General features: G+C 53.8%; 1 non-coding gene across 1 annotated transcript in view; it reads right to left on the reverse strand.

Annotated features, from left to right (window-relative positions):
* Positions 1–861, reverse strand: part of LOC124728293 — a 1,918-nt gene extending 1,057 nt beyond the window's left edge. The window contains exon 1 of the ribosomal RNA XR_007007298.1: positions 1–861. This exon is cut by the window's left edge and continues 1,057 nt beyond it. This is a non-coding gene — a ribosomal RNA (small subunit ribosomal RNA).
* Positions 862–5,000: the final 4,139 nt, after the last annotated feature.

Below are 5,000 nucleotides of genomic sequence, written 5' to 3' on the forward strand. Positions count from 1 at the left end.
AATTTGTTCAAAGTAAACGTGCCGGCCCACCGAGACACTCAATAAAGAGCACCCTGGTAGGATTTCAACGGGGTCCGCCTCGGGACGCACGAGCACGCACGGGGCGGTCGCACGCCTTCGGCTCGCCCCACCGGCAGGACGTCCCACGATACATGCCAGTTAAACACCGACGGGCGGTGAACCAACAGCGTGGGACACAAATCCAACTACGAGCTTTTTAACCGCAACAACTTTAATATACGCTATTGGAGCTGGAATTACCGCGGCTGCTGGCACCAGACTTGCCCTCCAATAGATACTCGTTAAAGGATTTAAAGTGTACTCATTCCGATTACGGGGCCTCGGATGAGTCCCCGTATCGTTATTTTTCGTCACTACCTCCCCGTGCCGGGAGTGGGGTAATTTGCGCGCCTGCTGCCTTCCTTGGATGTGGTAGCCGTTTCTCAGGCTCCCTCTCCGGAATCGAACCCTGATTCCCCGTTACCCGTTACAACCATGGTAGGCGCAGAACCTACCATCGACAGTTGATAAGGCAGACATTTGAAAGATGCGTCGCCGGTACGAGGACCGTGCGATCAGCCCCAAAGTTATTCAGAGTCACCAAGGCAAACGGACCGGACGAGCCGACCGATTGGTTTTGATCTAATAAAAGCGTCCCCTTCCATCTCTGGTCGGGACTCTGTTTTGCATGTATTAGCTCTAGAATTACCACAGTTATCCAAGTAACGTGGGTACGATCTAAGGAACCATAACTGATTTAATGAGCCATTCGCGGTTTCACCTTAATGCGGCTTGTACTGAGACATGCATGGGCTTAATCTTTGAGACAAGCATATGACTACTGGCAGGATCAACCAGGGAGCTGCGTCAACTAGAGCTGAGCAGCCGGCCGCCCGGGAGTGTGTCCCGGGGGCCCGCGCGAACACGCAAGCGTCCCGCTCAATCATTCTGCAAAACAGGAGGAGGCTGAGCTCCCCTGCACAATACACCTCGAAACCCTCTCAGGTCCCGGCGGCGCGCAGCGCCGTCCCAAGTACTTGGTCGGGTTCGAGAGAGGCGCAATCGCCCGGAGTTAGGCGAGTAGACGCTTTCGGTGCGACCACCCGTGCTCCCAACTGAGCTTGCCGCTGCCGACAGAGGCCCGGGAGCGTGCTGTCGTGGCATTGCCGGCGGGAGACAACACGCGCCACCTACGGTGACCGGCAGCTCCAACGCCAGCGCCACAGAAGGACAAAAGCCCCACTTGGGTGCCGAAGCGAACTCTCCCAGCACAGCGCACGCGCCAACACATCCGCACAGCTGCGATACAAACCACCAGCGAGAACCGCTGGGGCGACCGAGCAGCAGACGGCGTCGCGGCGCCGAGCGCCGGGCGGCAGCGCATCCTCAACGCACACAGTCCTCAATCGGACCAGCACACTGAAGATGTCCACCGCGCTTCGCACCGGGCCCGCGAGGACCTACTTTGGCCGCACGGCGCCGCGCGCAGGGTGCGCCGGCGCGCAGCTGCGACGCCTGCCGCGTCCGTCGGCCGGCGCGCCTGCCACTGGCCGCCCCCACCAGCCGGCTGTAGCGCGTGCGCCCACGCACCGCGCGGCCAGCACGCCGGGAGGCGCCCCCTCACCGGCCGGGGACGGTCCCACCCAGCCACCGCCGCGTATCGCTTCACACCCAGATGCCGTTCAGTTTCGTCGGCATGGTGGGTATCGCTGGAACAACCGGTTAGTACCTCAACCTATCGTCGCCATCACCGATTCACCCCTAGCGAGAACAACCGCACCACAACAGGTTACCATTTGTTCATTTGCGTAACTTCACCAGAAAACGCAGGCGTCCATCGCCATTTGCAACTTCCACGATTATTGCATGCCTGTGTCAGGTGTCACGCCACACTACGTCTGCCCACATACACGCAACAAAATGTGCACGCCTAGACAATACGTGGAAGGTGGCCCCCGTACGTATGCGATGTCCATTGCTCGAACGACTGTCAACCGGCCCTCTGTAGCATGTCGCAGATATGGAACGCGGGTGCACCATGCCATCACGGTGTGTGAGGAGAGACGACTAGGTCCGCGAATACATCAACAGACAGCTCATGCTGATCGCCATCCACGGCGTCCGTTCCCTCCCACACGTCTCTATGGCGTACCACACTGCAATCCAGCTCTCATAGGGAGACGACACGTAGCTGCGTGCACAATATTTGCACTGTATGGTCCGCCGTTTTTGGGCGCAGTCGTTGTACGGTCACACATGTGCCACGATGTATCATTCAGTACATAAGGACGAATGTGCAGTACAGATTGTGGTTTACGCGTACGACATTAGCGGACAGTTGACACAGGCCGCACCACAACGTAGCCTGAGTACGTCGCATGCGGAGGGCATTGAACATGCAAAGTTCTCACCAACCAGCTTGCGAAGGCAGGGGGCAAGGGTGGGGACGTGGGGAGGGGCGGCATGTACGTCCCTGCTGCCATCCACATTACAGTGTACAGCAGGAGCATGTGGAAAGTGAGCAAGACTTGCAAGGTGTTTAACATGAAGCGATACACAGGGGAGCGGGGAGGTGCGAGTAGCGAACTATATTGCGAGGGTTGCGGGTGGGCAACACTACACTAATTGAACGAGTCGTATAACAATTACAGAGCAGGTTTAGGCGACAACGTGGGTTACGTTAGGCGACAACGTGGGTTAGGTTAAGGCACGACGTGGGTTAGGTTAAGGCACGACATGGGTTAGGTTAAGGCACGACATGGGTTAGGTTAAGGCACAACATGGGTTAGGTTAAGGCACAACATGGGTTAGGTTAAGGCACAACATGGGTTAGGTTAAGGCACAACATGGGTTAGGTTAAGGCACAACATGGGTTAGGTTAAGGCACAACATGGGTTAGGTTAAGGCACAACATGGGTTAGGTTAAGGCACAACATGGGTTAGGTTAAGGCACAACATGGGTTAGGTTAAGGCACAACATGGGTTAGGTTAAGGCACAACATGGGTTAGGTTAAGGCACAACATGGGTTAGGTTAAGGCACAACATGGGTTAGGTTAAGGCACAACATGGGTTAGGTTAAGGCACAACATGGGTTAGGTTAAGGCACAACATGGGTTAGGTTAAGGCACAACATGGGTTAGGTTAAGGCACAACATGGGTTAGGTTAAGGCACAACATGGGTTAGGTTAAGGCACAACATGGGTTAGGTTAAGGCACAACATGGGTTAGGTTAAGGCACAACATGGGTTAGGTTAAGGCACAACATGGGTTAGGTTAAGGCACAACATGGGTTAGGTTAAGGCACAACATGGGTTAGGTTAAGGCACAACATGGGTTAGGTTAAGGCACAACATGGGTTAGGTTAAGGCACAACATGGGTTAGGTTAAGGCACAACATGGGTTAGGTTAAGGCACAACATGGGTTAGGTTAAGGCACAACATGGGTTAGGTTAAGGCACAACATGGGTTAGGTTAAGGCACAACATGGGTTAGGTTAAGGCACAACATGGGTTAGGTTAAGGCACAACATGGGTTAGGTTAAGGCACAACATGGGTTAGGTTAAGGCACAACATGGGTTAGGTTAAGGCACAACATAGGTTAGGTTAAGGCACAACATAGGTTAGGTTAAGGCACAACATAGGTTAGGTTAAGGCACAACATAGGTTAGGTTAAGGCACAACATAGGTTAGGTTAAGGCACAACATAGGTTAGGTTAAGGCACAACATAGGTTAGGTTAAGGCACAACATAGGTTAGGTTAAGGCACAACATAGGTTAGGTTAAGGTACAACATAGGTTAGGTTAAGGTACAACATAGGTTAGGTTAAGGTACAACATAGGTTAGGTTAGGTTAGGTTACACGTTGTTGTAAGGAAAGGTGTAGGGGGGGGGCGGGGGCGGCAGGTTCGTTGATAGTGATTATAGTAAGTGAATGCTTGTGACATGATCAGATTTGTCACGTCAGGATGCACCTTTGGCTTATTAGAGGCGGCGCTCCAATTCTATGCTTGTGTCAGACCTGTGTCTTTGACTCATGTCATTGTTTGTGCGCTGTGACAGGAGGTACTATTGTGATGTTGGGTGCACCGTTGTATAGGACATGTGTGGGTGTTGGTGCCTGATCTGCGCAATGGTGGATGTCGAAAGGGTGGGATATTGTATTTTCCGCATGGACCTCCTGGTCTGGTTGTGATAGTGTGGATTGTGTAATGTGGCGGAGAGGATGCACTGGATGTTGTTCCATGCTGGTGCTTACATATTGTATGTGCGCCCGTTAGAAGCAGAGAGTGGTGCGTGATCAGAGTGGCTGGCTGACGTGTGGTTCCCATTGTGGGCAGACTCTTTCAGCATGTATACGGACAGTTGTATATATATTCTGTAGTTTGATGGCTCTGCATTGATTACTAATCAGCGCCGTGTGTACGGGTAATCTGGTTCCAGTCCAAAATGTTCCATCTGTGTACATTAGTGACAAAGACTCCCCTCATGCAGTGGGGCTCGGTCTGTTATAACTCTTCCGCGTAATATATTTGCCCCACGTTTTTGCGACTGCGAGTGCGAGTGCAACGCGCATGGGGACCGACATGCTGATGGCTCGGTATCGGACGCCGTACAGTGAGCAACGCGATCGCGTCTCTCGCTCGTAAGTGGTACAGGTCGCGGCTCATGTATAGGGACAGCGGGAATGTCGCATATTGGCAATAACTCTTCATGAAACGCACGTTATAGGGGTGGATTGCACTTTACGAGTGCGGGAAACGTCCGCCGTTCATCCGCTGGAGGTGCGCGTTTGGCGGTTGGGGTGGTGCACGAACGGGTGCGGGTGGAGTCATTGCCGGTCCACGGCTTCGTGCGGCAGAGCCACTGGAGATTGGGTGCTATGGTCGACAGAGGCTGCAGGCTTTGTGGGTGGCGTCGAAAGGCGGGCACTGTGGCGCCATCGCTGTCTTAATCGGCTTGGCGTCGCATAGATGGCGGTATCGTCGTTGGAGGAGGTCAT

Source organism: Schistocerca piceifrons, unplaced genomic scaffold (assembly GCF_021461385.2).
Source record: "Schistocerca piceifrons isolate TAMUIC-IGC-003096 unplaced genomic scaffold, iqSchPice1.1 HiC_scaffold_1148, whole genome shotgun sequence".
Taxonomy (NCBI): domain Eukaryota; kingdom Metazoa; phylum Arthropoda; class Insecta; order Orthoptera; family Acrididae; genus Schistocerca; species Schistocerca piceifrons.